General features: G+C 42.4%; 1 long non-coding RNA gene across 1 annotated transcript in view; it reads left to right on the top strand.

Annotated features, from left to right (window-relative positions):
• Positions 1 to 22,005, top strand: part of LOC121096978 — a 124,125-nt gene that overhangs the window by 3,041 nt on the left and 99,079 nt on the right. The window contains exons 2-3 of the long non-coding RNA XR_005830729.1: positions 5,954 to 6,023; positions 13,214 to 13,280. This is a non-coding gene — a long non-coding RNA (uncharacterized LOC121096978). The remainder of the gene's footprint in view (positions 1 to 5,953; positions 6,024 to 13,213; positions 13,281 to 22,005) is intronic.

Below are 22,005 nucleotides of genomic sequence, written 5' to 3'. Positions count from 1 at the left end.
GTTAGAAAAGAACCTTTCAGTGTTTCTTTACCATTTGTAATACACACAGTCGTGGCTGTCACTGTTTGGGAGGGTTTGTTTGCAGAAGTTTCTGCAGGGGCCAGTACTTTTCTGGCAGGTGCCAGCAGAAGTGACCAGAAATTGCCCCAGGGAGCATTTGGTGTTCAGCACTGAAAACCACTCTGCTGCCCAGGACAAAATGCAGAGTTCTTACTCGTGAGCCCCAGATGTTTGGGACAGCAGGACAAGGGTCTATCTGCTTTGAAACTTTGACAGTTAAAGGCAGTAGTAGAAGCAAGTAAAGGGGAAGTCAACCTTTGTAATTGCTTTTGTGTCCCATCACTCACTGAATATAAATGTCCTTGTTCCCTATTCCTGCCCTTTTCTTCTCAATGCAAAAAGCAAAGGACATTTCTGTCCTGGGAGTTTATCAACCTGCCTCATCCAGGTATATTTTGAATATATTTCTTTCAGTCCTAGTTAGTTCAAGTCAAGTGTCTGTGCTCCATCTTCAACGCCCCCCCCCCCCCCCCCCCCCTTTAAACAATTCTGACCTTAAAAAAAACTCAACTTTATCTGGGTGCCAATTTGTGGCTTAGCCCCAACACCATATTAAACTCTTCCAGAAATTTAGAAGTTGACAATTTTTTGACACTCATTTAAATTAGATACTTTACTGCCCTAGTGTGATGTCTCCAAGAAGGGGAACGGTGCTGAGGAGAAATTGCATGAACTATGTCCCAGAGGTCCAGGCAGATAAAAATAATTGGCTTCTCAGATACATTTAATTCTGTTATCTTTCCTTTTTCTTTGTGTCTATGACAAAGTTTAAGGGAGGCTGAAGAAGCCGGATAGTTTATTTCGCAAATATAGAGAATGATGATGTCATTTCAGAATATTTTCACAGACAAGGTGATTTATGGCAGCAGCCTCGTTTTTTTGGACATTAGCAGCACATTTGTGGGTTCACAGCGTGTGTGCTACCCTACCTGAACTCCTCACTGCTCTGGTAGGTCAGGCCATCACCCAAACAGGCAAGTCTCACATTTGCCAGATTCCTCTTCAGTCCTGGGAGCTTGTGTGTTTTCTTAAAAACACGAATACTTCACAGACTCATTCTGCATTGTGACAAGTGAAAGAGTGGATAAAATACCCAGGCTTTAACACCTGGTGATGCTGTATGGGAGCTAAACACTGCAGCTAGGAAGCCGGGTAGCAAGGATCAATGAATGTGATACATCTATCTGTATTCCCATGTCAGTCTCTTGGACAATTTCACAGATTTGCTAATGGGAATAAGGTTTTTCAGTAAAGCTTCTTCAGGGCCCTTACAGACATGTCAGTGTACTTCAGAACCTTGATGAGTGATAAGAGGAAACACTGAAAGACAGATTTCCACTGCTGCTTCTCAGACACATGAATTCCTTCATAAATCAGGAGTCACTCTGAGTTTAAAGGAATCAATGCTGGCTTCCTCCCAGGATGCAAACTCTTTTAAGAACTCTTTTTATGTGTGCGTGTGTGTCTGTATGCATATACATACGTAATGTTATTTTCAAATACCCAGTGGAAATTTAATGGAGTTGCAGGAACAGAAGAATGGAGAGCTAATTGTACATCCAGCGCATAACCCAAACACTGCTGCTTAGTCAGTCCCCAAGAGGAAGGCAGGGCAGTAACACAAAGCGAGAGTTGAGAGGTTGGGGGCTGCCCTACAGAGCTTGGTCCAGTCTAATGGCTAGAGAAATCCCCACCTTCTCTTCCCTGCTCCTCTAGTGTTCTTGCTGGACACGAAAAATGACCTGAAAAAAACAACCAAGCAAAAGGAGGAGGAAAAAAGAGTTATTTTCAGCAATGTATTCTGTGCAAGTTTTACTTTACTGGGTGAAAATTAAAACAGTGATTTTGAACTTCTGAGGTATGCCACAATGGCTCGTTGCAGTTGTTCAGGTAGGTCATGCTCCCATTTCCCTCCACATCTTGAACTTCCCGGTCAGACTTGCAGCCTCTCTGGTGAGACGTTGCCTTTCCATCCAACACACACAGAGATGAAGCAGAGGAGTAAGCTGCTGCTTTGGTGGATGGTTGCAGAGCATGCCTGGCTCTCTTGTGCAAGGCGGGAAGATGTTCTGGCTGTGCAAAAGCAGCAAGGTCCAGGCACGCTAGTCGCAAGAGGTGGTGGTAGGCATGCAGAGCATGGGTCTTTGGAGCTGCCTGAGCTTGGCTCTGTTCCCTCACATAGGTGTTTCTGAGCGTGTTATGAAGTCTCAGCTCATCTGTTCCTGTCTACTGTGGCATTGCTGATATTACTTCACTTGTAGTTATTTGTGCGTGAAGCCAGTACAGCTCTCCTTGTAAGTTAGGCTGTGACCAGGCTACAGTCAGCAGGTTATAGATGGAAAAACAAAACAAACCCTCACATGCTAGTTCCCTTAGCAGCAACCTGGAGCGAGGCTGAGTACCAAGAGAAGGGCTTTAAAGCTGTGGTGCTGGGGCATAGGTGGACACAGATCTGCCTCACCAGACTGCCTGTCTCAGCCTGAGACTCATCTCTTGCTAGTATGGAACAGGCTGATCCCATTCATTACTGTCACCTTCAAATATAAACCTGCTGAAACAGATAGCTCTTCACAAAGCCACCTCGTACTCCCACTAGGTGCTAACAAACAAGACTGTGCTTGTAAGAGCACACCATAAAGTGGCAGAGTGTTCTTTTATTATTTTTTTTTGAAGATGATCAAGAGGGACAAGAGACACAAGAGACTGGCTTGAGGGTATTCAGATCACAAGGCTTTTTGATGAAGAGAACATGCAGCTGACTGCATATGCTATTTCAGAAAAATAAACACCACTTGTAAATATCTAGCCATCTTGCCATCTCTGAGAATTACTGCCAGCTGATGTAAGTATCTGAGGAAGAGTTTGGAAAGCTGTCACCCCTAGGCTGCCACCCTTGTGTGTTGGCAGGGCGAAATGGAGCAGCCTGCAAAATCCAGGGCAGGGGAGGATAAGCAGAGGGGACTGTCCTGCTCCTGGTTCTGCTGGATCATGTGTTGTGAGCCGTGCGTGCTACTGAAGCATATGCATGAAGTGTATGCACAGGCACACAATTTACAGTGAAGACTTGAAGGATGAACCTTAATGGGCACAGACCTGCTGAAATTGTCTCTTAAAATATGGGACTACCTCGCGTGCTCTGTGTGCTCTTAGCTGTCTAAAACCGGCTTCTGTCCTGGTGCTCCAGATGCAGGGTAGTCCTTTAGCACAGAAGGGGATTCCCCGGCACATCTGAGGGGGGCTGAGTATGTGGCAGAGCAGGGGGCTGGCTGGGAGGGCACCCAGCGCACAGATACTTGGCTGAGCCTTCAGCCCCAGGAACTCTTTGGACTTGCTGTGGGGTAAAGCAGCCTTTACTCAGAGACTTCTCTGGCACAAAGGCAGCACTATGACTGGGAGGCTGCCAGGTCTACAAGTTTTACTGTTAATAGACATGTTTTGAAGAAAGCATTGATTTGTAAAGTATTATGTAAAGTGATAGGTCTCTTTCAGGAAGAGTGGCTGAAGCTTCCAAACTTAGCGTTGTGCCTTTTATGTATTTTTCTTTCCTTTGTGGTTACTGTGACAAAAGCTACTGCAAGAAGAGTTTTAGTTTTGCTGTAAGAATTCATCTACTTCTGACCCTTGCTTCTCATCTGAAGTCAGTGAAGTGAAAATTCAAGTAGTTATCCAGGTGTGCTTACCCAATTTCTGGTTGAAGGGTTTCCAAAATACACCAGGATTGCTGGCTTTGTACTCCAGCCCACGAACACATGGGATTCTGATACAACACATCTGATGCTCTGCATTGTTACCTCCTTTTTCAGTGCTTTGGTTATACTGCAATAAGATTGAACTGAGCTTAACTATATCATGAGTCATACATGTACACATATGCAGGTCTGTATGTACAAAGAAATGTACAGGGAGAGAGGAAATACACTGGGATACTTACAGTGCTTAACAGCTATATATTTGCATAACAAAATCCAGCTATTCTGTTTCCATTCTTACACAGAGTTGTCTAATTACTTAACACAAAACCTCATCCTACACTCAGGTACTGCCAAGGGAAGCCAGCAGGCAGGAGGTGAGCTGAGTTGTTTGGTTAGTCCCCTTACAAGTTGTTCTTTCCTTCTTTCCTTCCCCTGCTCTGCTGTTTGCTTGCTCTTCTTCATTTTTTGCTTTCTTTCTGTTTTTTTCTGATAGTTTGTTTGGGTTTTTTTGGTCATCTTTTTAGATTAAAAGCTTCTTGGGTCAGGAGGTTCTTCACCTACATGTTTACGTTGCACCTGGTAGTATTGGGCTCTGATCCGAAATGTGGATCTGTATGCTACTGTAATGTAAATAATAAACGTTGCTGCTTTGGCATGCAGTCAGGTTGGAATCACTGCAGTTCTACTATGCTTGTGGGCACTACCCATTGCAAGACTGTTTTTTTTCATTTTTGCCTGAAAGTTGTGCTGTGTACAGTACAAATAACCCCCAGCACAGCAAAGTAATAAACAGCAACAGCATAACAAGAACTTCCAGCTGTGCCAATGGTGAAAGCATTTTCTTGCAAGAGTGTAAATGTGCTGTAAGCAGCTCTTGGTTTGCTAGACATCTTGGGATGTGTAAATATAACTAAACCCATCTAGGATATCATGAAGGGCTGTTATTGGTGCGTGTGAGGTCAGAAACCCCCTAAGGCTCAAAGGATAAGGGAAACAAACAGGTGCTTTCCTGGAGCTGTAGAAGTTATGCTAAAATTAGTTTCTTCCTTTCCTGTGGGCTTAATAATATACTAAACTCAGTATATTATAGCTGTGGTAACATTTATAATAAGAAAATATGCAAATACAGCAGCAACATAATTTTTCCAGGCTGCTTAGCAAGTAAATGGTTGTATATAGAATGGCCTTCAATCCTATGAATATCTTTCTGTCAAAGACAGCTCCTGTTATTTATGATGGCAATAAAACTACTGATTATTATTGGACAAATTTTTCAGACATGAAAAAAACTTCAGACATTTTACTTTCAAATCTTTCAATATGTAACAAAAGATTTGGGGTTTCAGAAGTTTAGTCCCTGAGGATAAACAAATAAAGTTGTAAAGAGCACACCTTGCTAATATGATTGCTCCTTATTAGCATAATAGTTTTCAAATAAACAACCTGCTAATGTCTCTAATAAGCAATTACTCTATGATGAAAACTGCAAATGGAGCCCACTGGTGGGTAACAGATAACAGTAAAATCTGTCAATAAAACAAATATTGTTCTGCTTGAACAGCTCTCTTCTTTACTCCAAGAGAAGAACAGAACTGCCTAGGTATTTTTATAGGTTGATATTTGACAGCCAGACATGTTGCAGCCCTGCTCTTCTGATAATGCTGCTGTGATGTTATGTGGAGTCTTTACTCTTTACAACGTTAGTATTGTAACAAAATAAGGCAGAGGCCTTTTCTCAGTTGGAAGGTACCTACTTTGAGTACTTGAGTCAAAACCACAGTAGTGTGAGCATTTGCCCAAGAGTAGTGATTTGCCAGATTATTAGGATTTTCTTTCTTCCATAAAATGAAGATCATAATTAAAAAAGTGGAGTCCGTCCTATCTCTGAAACATGCAAATTAATGGAAGTTGAGTCTCAGCATTCTTTTCTTCTTGCTCTTCTGAAACGTAAAAAATAATTTACAGTGGCAAAAAGGTGTTAAATATATGTAACGATCTCACTTTCCTAAAACTTGAGAAGTGTGAAAAAAATTCATAATTTTTCAAGCATAGCTGACAAACTGTTTTCAAAACACTTGCAGATGTAATGTACATACTTGCCTTGTTGCTTTACCATCGATTAGAAGGCCATGTTGTGCTTGCTTTGGTCCCTGTTTTTCTGCAGTCATTTTTCCAAAATCATTTTGCATATGTTCTCTTAGTTTTCAGGAAATGAGGATATGGAGTATGAGGGTCACAAATCCCCAGACCTGGTCCTTTCCCAATTCCATGGTGAGTATTGGGGTTTTATTTTTTATATAGCTTTGTAGAAAGGGGATCATTTGAAGGAAAATCTTGAGCCGTTCTTATCTTTGTTCCACTTCTGGACTGACATCATAGTATGAAAATGCAAGGAATGTACAGTAAAGCCTGGTGTGGGAAGAGGATCTTGGCAGAAGGAAGATTAATGGTGTCTAAAAGAAGGAAAACAGTTATGTAATAAATACAGCCCATGAGATTCAAAATGAATCAACCATCACAGGTGCAGACTGTAAACAGGCCCCAGAGGACAGAATATTGGTCTTTTAAAGGTGGACTCCGTAAACAAACAGATGAGGCATAGGAAATATCCTTTCATATAATTTTTTATGGTACAAATCAGTACATGGAGAACATAAGCACCATAAGTGTTTATAAACTAAAAGAACATCCATACTGCAGTAAAGCAGCACAAATAGTGCTGTGGTGTAAATTTATATAGCGTGGGGAAGCTGTGTGGTCTCATGGCTCAGTTTGGTTTTTTGACTTTCGCAAATGACATGATTTCTGCCTCTCTGGTTTTGTTTTGTTCCATCTAGCTGCTCTCAGCTACATAATTGTTCTTTTAGCTTGTAAATATTATGGTCAACCTCCAGCAAAGTTTAGATGAGGCCAATCAAATGTAAACAAGTGTGTCTGCGCCAATGATGTGAGTAAGCGAAGCCATCTCTTGTGATATTTCCTCCCCCTTTTCCTGACTCTCCGGGGACTGCAAGAGCTTTGCAGAGCCTGCCGTGGTAGCACACAGCCTGCAGTTCAGTTTAACTGTCTCTCTGGGATTTTTTTTTTTCTTTTTTGGGGTATTTGATGTAGGAATTATCCAGTGAAATGAGAACAATGGACCAGAATAACTTCTGGGGAGTGTCCGCCTGTCTGCCCATGCCTCTGTCTCTGGCCCAGAGATCACTGTCTGCAAATGGTGGCACAAAGTTAATGCAGGTGTAACATGCAGCACTGAGGGGTCCAGAAGGGTTGAGGATGAGTAGTGACTCGTGATCAGCTGTGGCCTTACGCAATGTTGCAATGCTGTGGCACAACAGGGTGGTGTTGCAACAATGCTGTGAGATGATCTCAGAGCCTCTGGCTGTGCTGGGACTGCAGTTTTCCAGCAGGGCTCAGGCTAACCTGTGCTGCTTTGCACTGCAGCAGATAGGGGGGCCAGCAGCACCACAAGTCCTGTGGCTGGGCAGCACTGTCAGAGCTGTTACGGTGCAAGGGTCGCAAGTGCTCTTACGCTAGAGTCACTGAAGCCACTGCTTGAAAGCCTTTGAATTAAACAGGTATATGCACAGCATGCTTTTTACCCTTGAATATTATAAGTAAAGAGGTTTTACTCCACATTGCTCTGCTGTTTCAACCTAAATTCAGCCAACAAGATTTAGCAGTGCACTAATCCACTGTCGCTCTGCACAGCCCCCAACCTATAGGACATACTGTCAACACATTAAATGAATCCCATGGGTTTTCTGCTGCGTAAATGAAAACAATGAAAACAGAAGCATGCAGGTAGGTTTTCCCTGCACGTCAGCTCATCCCTGTTGCTTTGAAGCCCCTTGCTCTCGTGTGCTGAACACAGGCACTGCCTGCTCCCCTGCACCCAACCTTTATGTCTCCTGGCCTTGCCTTCCCGTCCCAGCTTTGTGTCGTCCGAGTGCCTGAATCCTGCTGCTTTTTCCAGCCGTAGCAGTTCAACGCCAGCGGCAACCTTATATCCCACACCTCGTGCTCCCATAAGCAATGAGCTGTATTTGGTGGCGGTTGGGTCATGACTTGTGATTAGATACAAGTTAACCTTTAAGGGAAAAACCCACCAAAGTAATCGTTGAAATGCTATTGATCTCCGGGGAACAGAGCCTGGGAGGTGTCTGACATTTTGCATTATTATCTATGGGAGAGGAAGGAGCTGGGCTGTTTTTTCCCACAAGAAATGTATCTATTTTTGAGTGCAAAAGTACTTTCTTTGCCATGGGACCCAAAACAGTTTCTTTCGCTGACTCATGGTCCTTGGAGGCTTTCCCCCTGAGTTTAGGAGGCAAATGCTTTGGTGATTTTGCAGCTTGGAAAAGTGACAACCCAATTAGCTAAAACTGTTAAAGGTAAAGGTGTTACCTGTTTACAGCTGTCTTGGCTTTGAAGAACCAAACAGTTTCTACTAGCCCTGTTCCTCTGCGTTTACATAGAGTTGCTTTAGATTTGATCATAATAGCTATTGGGTGAGAATCCAAAAGCAATGTATCAACAGCATATGATTTATTCTGTAGCTCTTGTGCAGAAAGCCAAAATATGATTTCATGCTTTCCTGTTTCTCTTTAGGGTGCTTTTTTTTTTTTTTTTCTTTTTTTTTTTTTCTTTTTTTTTTTTCTTTTTTTTTTTTCTTTTTTTTTTTTGTCATCTTGTGGTATAAAAATCATTCATTCTCTATTTGCTATTAAATTTGTCCAGTAGCCTATTCACTTAATTATGGCTAAATGCTTACTGATTAATCTTTCCTTCCCAAGAGGCAATCTCTCCAAGGCCCAGGCAGAAACTACAGGAACTGTATTTGGACAGTGTTCAAGTTGCATCTCTTCTTGTGGTGTATGGCAGAGCCAGTATGGGTCAGTTTGGCAGTTTGTGGCCTCAGATTGCTCCATAGGGTGCTTCCACGTGCTTTGGGGTTTTTGGAAAGGTAATCTGTAGTCAGCATTTATGGTCCAAACAGTTGAAAACTCTTTTCTGCATCTGTGGAAGGTCTGGTGGTTGGATCCCTGCCTGCCTTGTCCAAATGGAAGGCTAGGACTAGGTGGCAAATGTACTCTGAGAGCTGCCAGTGTCTGTGCAGCCTGGGAGTTTGGGCAGGTAAGGGACACTGGCAGTTGGGACCAGACATCTAAGCATGCTTTTCTGTTTCATTCATAGATTACATGGAACTGTTTAACCTTTAGACAAAGTCTTTCCAAATAAAATGTTTTACCAAAGGAACAAATTGCCAAGGAATGGGATATAACAATATTTAGAATTCCTCCACATTGCAAAATCTGTGCAATAAACTTCGGATGAGTCATTACCAAATGTGCACAGTAGCACTTCTTCATATTTGGAGTTGTTTTTAAATCTATGTACCTAATCAGCTCTTTAAACTATGCTCCAGGCATAGTGAAGTAGAAAGAAATACTAAAAAAATGCCGGCAGAGATCAAGTCTCTTGGTATTGTTTGTAAATGCGCTGCTTTTGCTCGTCTTGGGGGTTTTCATTAGTTTAAATTGTCTGTTTTAAAGCAGCTTATAAGTTATTGATAGTAAAGGAGATTCCAAAATGGTATGTTGCCATGGAATATTTTTACTGTTGATATCTAATAAAGAGGTAATGCTCATTAATTCAAAAGTTAAAATGCAACTTCAGATTTCTTATTTAGAAGACAATATCTTAATTGATCTCCACCTAGGAGAATGACTGGATAAAGTTCATGTGATGTTTTTACATGAGGTGTGACTGTCAGGTGCAGTTTGTTTTGAGGAACATAGCAAAGAATTTCAGTGTGGTGAAACCATTTTTGCTGCCTGTTCACCAAAGCCCAAGTTTTCTGTTGGCTTTCTAGAACTTGGCTTGACTGAGGCTCTCTAGCACAGTATGGCAGAGAGTCCATGAGCTTAGCTACCTCTAGACATGTAGGTAAGCAGATCTACAGGACAGCACACTGGAGTGGGATTCTAGCTGTGTGTTGTAGTATATGTTATCAAACAACTGAGAGCTCCTTGCACCACCTTTTTTGCACTGATGGGCAGGGTGTGGGCACACAGGGGCCTGGTGGACGGAACTGGCATTGAGTACCTCGTGCCTTTAGTGAAGGAGCATCTTTGATCCCAACCTGTTTGTGAAGTAACAACTATATGTTAGTTGTTAAAAAAACCTAATGTGGCTGATCGTGTGCTTTTTCCTCCTATTCTTTTGAATCAACCTCCTGTGCAGAATCTTTGCTCAAACTCCTTTGTACTGATGTTTCACGCTTTCTGCATCCCGTTATTTGCCAATTACTAAAAGGAGGTCTTGTAACCAATGCAGCATTACGAGTAGATCTTAGAACAATCAGTAGTTTCAGCAACTCTTTCTATTCTCCCTGCTTTTGTAGCATATTATAGAAGTGTCAGTCTCTCACTGCTATCTAACAAACAAACTTCTGCCCTGGATCCATTTCCTTTTGGGCAGTTTGCCAGGAATAACAAATTTAACTTCAGCTCTCAGCTTAAGAAGTTTCAATTCACTGAGTAGAGTTCAAGTACAGTCTATTACCCTGAGTAAGTGATAGAGGACTTCTTTGATGTTTGCTTCTTGAGTGGCTTATACAAGCCAGGGCTTCCTGTAGGAAAAAGAACTGCAACTGAAGGAAATACTTGATTGATCAAGTAACCTCTTCCTCTCTTATTGGAGACTGCCTGAGTGCCCAATGACAGAATTACGCAGATACAGAGACTTGGTACATGCCTCACCAGCAGAAGTCACATATGGTTTGATGATGTTGCTCAGTTTATCAGGTGAGAGGGAGTGATCCTGCTCCTTCCACCTTCCTGCTCCCGTCTGTGTTCTCCTGCTGCTTTCCCTGCATCAGCTCTGGTGCACTACCATGGCTTGCTCAACCTGCTTAGTCTGTAAGACTTAACAACTGGAGTTAAGTCTTCTGCCGTGCTAACAACCTGAAGTGGATAATTAGTAGGGCTTCTGCCACAGATGGGGCTGAGCTGCATAGGTGGCACCTGGAGTGGGACCACAGTGGAGGGGGGAATGACAGCACAGGGAACAGGAGTCCTCCATCTGCAGCTGCCAGCCAGCAGGTCAGCCTGGCTGTGTCACTGTCCCATGGACTGGGGGGGGTCCTCCAGAGCCCTTTAACCTTCAGCTGGGTCCCACTCTGAACTCTTCTGAAACATGCTGGGTTTGTCCTATTATCACCAGAAGTTAAGTTCACTTTACCGCATAAACTGTTTCAGTGTCGTGTTTTGTCTCTCTGTAAGAAGGCAGAGTGATGCTTCATTCCCAATGATTCTGACATGGAAGTTGGAGGAAGAGGTAGAAGTTGGCTAGAGTATATAGAAGAAAACCAGTGCATTGAAAGATGATCAGAGCATAGGGACTGACTAAGGACATGGAGGAAAAGGAAGGGGTACCAGCAAACCTTGCATTGTGTAATTTGTTTCAGGACACCCACTGTTCATTGTTCAGTGGTCATGAACTGCTGTGCTTGTCTCAAGCTTGCATATTTAAAAGCTCCCGTTGTTAGCTTGTCACTCGCAGATAATTGTTTTTTCTGGGCCAACGTGTGTTCATGAAAACTTTGCCTCTCCCTGATCTTTGTAACTATGGCCACAATGCATGTGGTAAATGCGGCATTGCTTTCCTGTCCTGGCTGGCGCTCCTGGGCACAGTACTGACTTGCAGAACTCTCCCCTTTAACCAAGGAGAGAGCTGAGCAGTTTGTGAGTAGCACTGCAGTGTCAGAAGTAGCTGTGCTAACAGCTCAGTATTACTGGCAGGAGAGGTCTTGCTCCCCTTCTTAGCTCCTGGCCTGGAAATCCTGCTATTGAGTTGGATGTGTTGGGTGTTTGTCAGATGATTATTGAGCTGATTCAACTCACTAACCCAAAAGAAAACTATCCCCATGTAACATTGTCACCGTTGGCTGAAAGGAGGGCATGAGGAGGTTTGGAGGAAAACAGCCTTTATTTTGCAATTAGATGTTGCAATACCTGTGAATATTGCATGTTCCACAGTGTTGCAAGAAAGTCCCTTGAGCAGAACCCATTGAATTTGGTTTGTAAAAGCTTCTCTTAAGTACAGGCACTGGAAGTTGTGAAATTATTCATTATTCAGTGTGTGCAAAGTAACAAGATATTTCCTAAACAATTTTATTACAACTTATTTTGGATTGTGTAGAAGTGACTTTTCCTTCAGCTATATCCATGTCCAAGTTCTGGAACAATTTTAATCCTGAACAGTCTGGCTCTCCTGAGCTGCTTTGTTGTATAGTTAAACACTTTAATAAGATCTAATTATCTGTTGAAATGCACATGTTGGAGACCTGGGTGTTTTCTCCTTTTGCAGCTCTGATACAGCAGGCAGTTTCAGAGTACCCTCAGGATGACTGAATAAACCTGAGAATTGTCTTTTTTCCCCAAGTGATCTGCTGTTGCTATCCACCTTTCAAGATCTAGACTCGCCCTGCAGAGAACCTCTGAAACGTTTTGCAGTTAGCCCCAAGAATGTGTCCTGCGTAGCGAACACTGGCATTTTCCAATCAGCAGTGTTATTTTTAAATCTCTGCCATGTCATCAGCTGGTCATGTATCTTATTCCTTCACAGACCCTGTGGCCTGCTTGTGCCTGCAGGCAAAGCTAGCACGGGCTAGGGGGAGGGTAATTCCTCCTTTTCTGTCTGCCCCTTCCTCTGTTACATCTCAGAGGTCTATTTCTAGCTGGGAATGGGGGCTGATTTTGAAAGGGCAGGTGAATCTTGAATCCAGACAGCTCTGCTGGGTCCCTTCTTCTACTACCTGGCTTCTCTGAATCTCTCCTGTAACCCATGGTGCTTCTTCCTTCAGTGGGAGTTTTGGCTTGAAAAGTGCTGTCAGTTTTCTTGGGAATTATTTCAAAAGGAATTATGGTTTTCCTGTTGTACACCCAAGATGTGCTTTCTTTGAAAACCCAATGCATTACTGCTCATGTGGGCTGCAGAGGTCACTTTTTTGCACCCTGGTACTCTTCCTGCCTTCCCATAGAAATGCTGCTCATCAGCTAGTTCAGCATTTGGGCATTCCTTTTCTTGTCCTAGAGCTCCATGCTACTTGTTTCTCAGTCTGAGGATGGATAAAGTGATGGTCCCTCACTAAATGGAAACATATTTTTCCCCTCAAGAGATTTGCTTTTATCCAGCTTGTTTCTTGAAGAAAGACAAAAACTCCAGAACAGAGATGTGAGCTGAAACAATTTGTTTGCCTGACTGCAGGCTCACCCTTACTTCAAAGTACTGCACGGTTGTGTGGTTGGATTGTCAGGTGCACATCCTGAGTGTGAGGAAATGAAGTTTATATAATGACTGTAAATGGATAAGCTTTTAAAAAAGTTGAATTGGCCAAGTCTCAATAAATTTTCTCTTGTTTCTACTCATGAAAAAACATGTTCTTACTTTCTCAGGAACTCTCTTCTGGATGAAATCTGGATGAAATGTTAGAATGAATTCCGTTATCCTCATCCTATGCAGGTAATAAATATTGCAGGACTCTTTTGGAAAAAGTAAGTGATAAAATTCTGGTATCTTTGCCAAGATTCTCATTTTTTTATTCAGTGAAGCACATTCCAAGGTGGTGGAAAACAAACTTTCTGGTTTGTTGAAAATGTTATTATTGGGGGGGGGGGGGGGGGGGGGGGAGTAATTTGGTTTATTTGGTTTGGGATCTCAGTTTTTAGGATTTTCAGCTTTGAAGCAGGAATCCAGGCTGGGTCCAGCTTCTGACCTGGGGCAGGTTTGGGACAAGGTATTTCAAATTACCCATGTTTTCTTTGGATAAATTCTGACAATTTAAGATTCATACTGCTGGTCAGCTGGATCAGTTGTGCAAAAGAACCAGACTCTATCCCAGCTGCCTGAAAACCTTGTATTTTCCCTGAATGCACTCAGGAAAGACACAAGAGCAGGCACCTCAGCATCCCGTCTGGAAAGTCACCTCTGCATGCACAGTCTGTGGTATATCCCCTTACAACTGCAAGTCTGGAAGTGTAGCTTTTGTGGCTGGCTGCAGGTCTGATAGTAAACATAAAATATACTGACTATTTACACTGAGCAACAAAGCAGCCCTGCAGCAATAGGACTCCTAACTGTCAGCATTTCTTAACTGCCAATTTACTTCCGTAGTAACTGGGATAAGGCCTTAGGGGTGAAAAAACATGACAAGGAACATGGCAAAATATGAAGTCCCTTTTCATAGTAGCAACTGCTCTCTTCCCGCAGTTGGCAGTGAGGGAGCAGATATGAAGAGAGCCTGAAGCTTCTCTGTACCCAACATGTAGCTTTGTGATTGATTTCTTCTGCTAGCAAAGGGCGCATAAGAAATTCCTGCCCCAACAGATTGTTCCTGTCCCAAAGTTTTTAGCTGGCATCATGTCACAGAGCCAGCACACACGCCACCCCACAAGCAGTTGTATCCCTGTTGTGTCCCTGGCATGGTGAGCTGCAGCACTGCGGCTGCTGGTGGTGTAGCCACCAGTGAAAATGCACACTGGCAGCAAACCGGTATAGCCCAAGGGCATGTGGCCTTCCCATCCATTGGCATGTAGCACTGCACGCCCGGTGTGGCTCTTGTTCATTGTTCTCCCAGGTGATTTCAGTCAGTATGCTGAAGAGTTGGACATTTCTCTTTAATGACAGGAAAGAAAACTATGATAGTCTTCTGTCTATGATAGACTTGCTTAACCACCACACCCGCCCCCCCCCCCCGTATGCAAGGAAGGATGGGCAAGAAGCACAGCCCTGACACCTCTGTCCACTAAGAATGAAAGAGGAAAATGATAGGTCCTTTTTTAGGAAGGCTGCTTTTTAAGAAAGCTTAGCTGCTTTCTCATGAGTTGCTCCCACTTAGCTAGAGGGCTTTGTATTGTCTTTTGCCCAGCACAGGAGGACATCAAAGCATCTACTATAGGAATTGCAGGCCTCACCAGCCAGTGTCCATTGAGTTCAGCTTTGGGAACTCCATGTTGTGCCAGAGGCTCCATGTGCCTCTCTCTGTATGTACTGCTGATAAAGGCATTACTTGCAAACTGGTTTTGAGACTTTCTGGCTTTTTCATTTTTACTTTTGTGGAAAACCACCCCTCCTAAAACTTTGGAGAGAGGAAAGGGAAATCTGAATGCAATAGATGTTTTTACATCATTATTGAAATGTTAAGATGAAGAAAGAGAATCCTGAAAGATCTCTGATGATTTGAAACATTTTAATTTCATTGGAAAAGCCCTTGCAGAAGTGGATTCTGATTTTTTTTTTTGGCTGGCGCTCCCCAGCAGCTATTGCTACTTTCTTACAGGTCTGGTAGAAAACACATAGACTCTGGTGTGCTGCAGGATTGTGTGTTCCTTGACATTTTTTGTCTTTGTGGCAGCCCCCAGTCCTTGTTTCAAGTTTTAAAAGTTTGCACAAAGATGAAGGCTTGAGCATTACACTGCGCAAGTGCAAATGGAAACCACCTTTGTTTGACCCCCTAATGCCCACGGTCTTTGCTAATAAAGATTCACTGTGTAATTCCCCATTAAAAGTGGCAGTTGGAGGCCAGGAAGCAAATCAGTTATCCAATGTTTAAAATACACATTTAGCTGCTGGGAGCCACTGTTTGATCTTGAGCAGGATACTTAGATGTGTTCATTTTTAAGTGTCAGGTAGTTCAATGACTTCACTCAGCATTTGCATTTTATGGGGGTACATGTAACCTGAAGAGCAAAAGGAAAGTTTGCTATTTCCTATAAACACTTTTATATAAAAGTGTCACATGAAAGGCTGTTGGATGAAAAAAATATTGTATTATTGAGTGCCTGGAAAAAATCACTTAGACGTTATTTTAATCCTTGGCAGTAACTATTCCAATGTATACTGTTTGTTTAAGAAATCTAGAACACTGTTCCTACAATGACTTTCTTGGGACTCTGTACAGAGCCAGGTACAGGGAATCTGTGTATGGACGAGTAGAGAGAGGCTGTCCTCTTTGGGACGGTAAGAGCATGTAATGGTGCAGAAGGATTCTGACCATTTCACCTGGAACATAATTCAGACCATGTTGGCTTAGTAGTGTCATAAGCCTTTAACCAAAGCAAGTAAACCTGAAGGCTGACAGTCATTAGGTGATTTTTCTTACACTGCAACAATGTGCATTGACAGAGAATTCTCTCTCCTCATCTTCTCTTTCTCAAGCTTTTTAGATTTGTTGAAAGGTACTAAACATACCACTTCTCTGGGGCTTTCATCTTTATGGGAACAGTGTTATGCTGCTCTCCTCGTGTAATTATGGTTATGGGAAAAAAGAAGAACAGAGAAAGAAAGAACCTGGAAAAGCCTGAAGATACCCAAATGAGACAATTGAAAACACATTTTGGGAGGATGAGGTGTAAATCAAAGAGCTTGGAAATATTCAACAGCAAGTTTTGTCCTTTCAGGTGGCAAAAGGATTTTGGTCATTAATTTTGTGTTTAATCCTGTATCCCACCACAGAAATAAAAGTTGAAAGAGCGATCTCTTGCCTGACAACAGAAACAGATTGAGAATTTTGAGCCTTGGTATATCCCTAGTGGAAAATAAATGCCAGTAAGAAACAAAAACAACCTTTTAACAGGGAAATTGGTGGCACAGGTCATCATCTACTTTGACAAGTTGTTTTCTTCTGTGTCGTTTGTTGTTTTTGCTGTTATCTGTAGGAATGATCAAGGAGGCTGGTATGTCATTGGAGAGCAGGAGAGAGGTCGCACATGAAGCATGTCTTGTGTACTGCCTTTAATTGAACCTTCCCTGCTGCTTTTTCAGGCTGGTGGCTTTTCTGCATAGAATTAGCTGCAGGCAGTGCCTTCAGAGAAGCCAGGTTATCATAGCAGCTTGGCTATAGCAAAAGTCTTGAAAGATGGCAGGAGAACTGAAAACGTTGATGGGGAAGGATTTTTGATAATGATAGATGGAAAACAGATACATATAAATAGAGGAAGGCAGCCATAAAAGGTCAGTAAAACACATAATGGAGGAAGACTGGGCACAGTCTTTCAATGCTTAAAGGACTGTCTGTAACATGTGACACAGTTCTGGACACATGAGCTGGTCTTACGCAGCTAGACACTTTTCTCAGGAAGCCTTTAAACTATTTAAATGTCCTATTTTTATTTTTGTGGTGCTTTTCACAGCTGCTTATTTAAAGATCTCAGGCAGCCTGCAAGTGATGATATTAAGGAAAAATGAAGTGGCTGACAAAATGACCAAACGGCACGACTATGTTGTGTTTATTGAGACATACCTTTTCCAGTCTGTTTTAATTCAAGAATATTTAGTTACCAGTTGCTATAGTGAAGACACACAGGAGGAATCAGCATATTTGATACCTCCTGATGCCATTGCCCCTGAGGGAGGAGGGAGAGGATACAGAGCCCCTGATTTCAAATATCCCTCTCCTGGGGCAGTCTACTCCAAGAATTTTAGTCATCTCATTTATCTCTGTAACCCAGGTTTCACCTTTTCCTTGAATCCTTATTGAATAACGATGGCTAATTCTTATTTACCGTTTCTAATTTGTAGCTGTTCAAGTTCTTTACAGTGAAGGTCAAGGTGGCCTTTCTTATTTTACAGTTAGGGGAGGTGTGCTCCAAAGAGGCAAAATAGCCTTGACCCTGTGATCCTGTTCATTCTGCCCCCTCTGCTGTACCTGAATGGAGGTTTTTGATAGGAAGTCTTCAGAGGCTGTTTTCCCACTGTGCCGGGGGTGCTGGGGAGAAAGCTCTCTCACCCCTTCTCTCCTGCTCATCAAAAGTAGCCACCTGACACATTGCAAATTGTGGTCTCTTTGGAGGCAGGTCAAGTTACGTGTTGTCGTCCTAAATTTTCAAATGAAATTGATGCTGAAAAAGGTGAACATGTTCAAAAGGAGAATTGGCCCCCTGGGGATACTTCCTCTGCTGTACTTTTCTTCAGTGCTGTTATAGTGAAATGCCATGGGAAACTTATTGCTGTGTATGAGAGAAGTTGGGACTTGAAGTTGTATAATATTGACTTGTCTGGGCTAAATAACTTTGAGTGACTTAAAGCCTTCACTTTGACTCTGTGTGTTTCCAGCATTTTAGTTTCTTTCTTTCTTCCTTCCTTTTTTTTTTTTTTTTGTCTTTTAATTTTTCCTGTTTTGCTTGTTTTCCTGGTGTGTCCCTGAGCCTTCAGGAGGGATAAGGAGCAGTCCATCATCAGACATTTATTGATAGCCAGAAGTAGCAAACCAGAAGTAGCGTTAACTATCCAGTGTAGAATCATTCCTGTGCTTGAAATTTATTTTTATATAACCTGGATGAGAAAGAGCAGTTAAAAGCCACGTAGAAGATAAATATAAAGGGTGCATTAAATAGTCAGTACAGCAGTGAAGTCAGCTGTATGGCTGGGTTGTCAGAAGCTTGAGTTGCTGTTGTGTGCTCTTACAATGGACAACTTGCTCAATGGAAGCTTGATCTGAGCCCCGTCCTGCCCCTCATGCTTTCCTGCAGTGACTGTATCTAAATTGCAGGACTTCCCTGGTAGGTGCAGAACTGCCCTTTCTGGCTTCCTTCCTTCTGCAGGAGTAGCATGTCCTGCTGGCCATGGCCCACTGCACTCAGCCCCTGTGCACGGCGTTCAGTGCTGGGCTGAGGCGAGGCTGTGCTACTCCCTTGTCAGTCCCTCACCTGAGAAAGCAAAGGAGGAACCATTAGTCCTTGCCATAGGAAAAGCCACAGGGATTTTAGGCCATTTTTTTTATTCTCCTGGTGTTGCATTTTGTGCTGTACCATTCAGGACAAAGCCAAAGTCATACAGGCAGGCGGGTGAAAGCAGTTCTAAGCTTTTCCCTGTCACAGCAACTTGTCAGGGAATCTCTAATAGCTATTTTTATTCTCGCATCGGTTGAGTCAAATCCATTCCATTCAAAATTACTGCCCTGACATTTGAACCTTTCAGGCAGACTGCCAGTGGCAGCACCCTATTTTTCTGTTGGAAAAGGAGAAAAAAAAATCATTGACATGTAATTAACAGAACCAGATAGAATTTGAAATCTGAATGACACCCATTATTGAATAATGAGCTTCAAGTCCTTTGTTACAAATCACTTTAACATAGCAATGCTATGGGAGGATTCAGAGAGGATACTAACTTGTTTTGCTTGAGCGCTGATCTTGTATGCAGACATGCTCATGAGAGTCGTTCCATTAAAGATGTGCCTCTACAGGGCTGGCAGAGTCTTAGACCAAAATGGCAAAACGGAGCGGGTAGGAGTGAGCCTGTGCAGCAGTGAGACACCAAACACAACAAGTGAAACCAGAGCGAGCAATTAAAAATCCATATTTCTGTTTGCTTGCCCTGCAGTGAGCCCTGTGCGGACGGTGTCTGCACAGCTGCCAGGCACAGGAAGCCCCGTACACCCTGGGTGCTGGGCAGGCTGTGTGTGGAGGTGAGGATGGAGTGACACACTGTGTGTCCTGCCTGTTGCACCTATGCCGGCCTTGTGGCTACCAGATGGATGACCTGTGGGATGTGTGTGGTCTGGGACCCATGTGCTGCAACTAATCACACTAGCGGAAGGAGAGGGAGAAGGAGATGAAAATCTTACTTTGCCTTCTTCAACCTGCTGAAACCTTGCCTGGGCATCTGTATAATTTTTTTTAAGAATCGAGACTGTAGAGGTCTAGACAGGTAAACTCCGTCTTGCATCTACTTTTATGAAATATCTGTCCACAAATGTGTTTCTGTCTGTGTAACGGTTGTCTCTCAGAATACAAAATATTACTAACGCATAGCTTCTAATGGAATACTAAATGATAATTAATTGTTCTATTCAATTAAGGGGAAGCTTCGATGCCCTAAGATCTCAGAATATTGAAAGTAATTAGTTGTAGATTAAATTAGAAGGCAAATTAGGCTTAGCAAAACAAAATTAAAATTTGAGAGAATGGTTTTATGCTGTAAGGGGTAGGCTTTATGGGGGGTAAATGGTATAATTATAATCTGAATTATCTTTTTATCAGTCCCAAAATACCAAGTTTCTCCATTACACGACACTTAGATATCTGTTTTGAAGGCGTTTTATATAGTGTTATGGGGTTCAGAAGAGATAGGCAGGGGGTGTCAGACTGACGCTGGTTAGAAACAAATGTAGGTTAGTTGAAATTCTAGGGCAGCTCAGAGATGTTTCAAGAAAGTGTGATTCTATAATGTTTTTAAGAAGATGAGAGAGGAAAAACAAACGTTTGCCTGTTTTAATAAGACAGTCTGCAAAGATTTTGACATCAGTTTTTAGTGGTAGCTGAAAGCTGAAGGGTTTGGGGAAACTGCTGTTACAGAGCTATCTCTGCGGGCAAAGTCAGAGGAATGTTCCTTAGTGCCATATCCCAGGATCTGAGTTGACAAAGCTGGTTTCTATGCAAAATGCATAAGACATAATCTTTTTTATGCCTTTTGTAAAAAATTACTGGACCTCTGGTGAAGTGATTGCAATGCTCCCAAAGTTCAAAGATTTGCTCCAGTTAGAACCCCTGCAATTCAGGAAACTATTGAAATTTTTCTTTCTTACCTCTGGACAAATCCCCTTGCCTGAACGCAAATCCGCCCCATGCTCTCTTGCTTTGACTTTCTCCTGAAATAAGTCAAAGATCTGAATCAGCTCCCACTCAAGCTCCTGTATTGCTTGAAGAATCTGTCTGCTTGGCCCGACATGCTGCCGCCATGTATCAGGCAGACTCACGGACTTTCCTCAGCATTAGAAAGGTACAAAATCTAGTAAGTGCCTCTGCTTGTGAGGAAGCCTGTCAGCAAGCAAGATCTGGAGACAACCCGGTTAAGCATCATTGAGTCTGCTGAGACACAACTGTGTGTTTCACAGAATATCAGCAAAGGGATCCCCCCACACCTTTTGGAAAATAAATGGCTGAGTGATTATAGTGATGATATGTATCCAGGTGGACCTGTCTCCTGGAAAATGTGATTTGCTTTGTCTTGTTGAGAAAAGTCAGGTTCCAAGATAGCGTTACCATTGTACTCATAATTCTATGGTAAGTGTCACTCCTGACGTAATCTACCTACTGTCCTTCTTGAATCTTCTTTTTGCAGGTACATTGGAGACCAAGAAATTAGAACCTCACTCAGCAAACTGGGATGGAGTGCAATGCAGTGAGCTAGTATCACGGAATATTTGAGTATCCCACGTGTCCTGGGGACAGATCAGTACAAAGCTGGTTAGAGAAGTCTTTATGTGCCTCAACTGTTGCAGTTTGTGTCAACTCGTGCACAAGGCAAAGGAAAGCAGCTAAAATGTAAAAGAATTAATTCACTTGTAGGAACAATTTCTGGAAGAGTCAACAGTAAGACTTTTACTACAGTCTTGCTTTGATACCTGACATTAAGTAAAAAAAAGCACCTTGTTTCACACATCTTTTTATATAAGCATGTAGCTTTCAGTTGAAATGGTTTTATATCTGATGCACCCTCTTAACAAGAACAGGTTTTCTTCTAAAAGGAGCGCAGGGTAAAAATGTCTAAAACAATGCCTTTATTAGTTCTTCATCACTTAAAACAGTGATACATACAGTAGTTCCTGCAATTGCATATGACATGTCCTTGCTAATGTACTGCAAATGTCTTGGGTAGTATGGAAATACTACTGGTCTTTAAGAACTGTGTCACCAATGAAGGGTATATTAGACAGCTGTGTTGTGTTCTGACATTAAGCTATTTCAGTTTAATTTTTTTATCTGGTCATTTGTGGTATTCTGATGGGACTGGAGAAGATAAGGTTACAGGAAGAGACTGATAGGAGAAAACCTTATGTGCTACATTAGAATGAGTGGGTCAAATGCATGGCTTTGTATATAGATAAAGAAGTCTGTTCTTGTATGTTAGCAGTTACTTCTATTATGGAGCAGAGGAAAAGATAGTGCTGCTTCATCCCTGTTTCAATCCAGTAGAAGTCCATTCTTCATCTAAGCTTTAGTGATTGTTTATTCAGTCTGATGTGACGTCTTTGGGAAGAAGGACATAAGAGAAATATCTGGAGAGGAAAATGCCACTTGACCTCACAGGCTTGTCCCCCCTGAAGTTTCTCTTAACCCCTAGTTTTCTGTTTTGTCACTATATCCTTTAATCCCTTCGCTCTCCATAAAAGTGCCAAGATGTCTCCAAGCCACTTAGATTGCAGTACTTGTTTCTATGTTCTTACTTGGCAACTAATTCCATGAGT

The sequence above is a fragment of the Falco naumanni genome, chromosome 13 (genome assembly GCF_017639655.2).
Source record: "Falco naumanni isolate bFalNau1 chromosome 13, bFalNau1.pat, whole genome shotgun sequence".
In the NCBI taxonomy this organism is placed as follows: domain Eukaryota; kingdom Metazoa; phylum Chordata; class Aves; order Falconiformes; family Falconidae; genus Falco; species Falco naumanni.
This window is presented reverse-complemented; position numbering and strand designations above follow the sequence as displayed.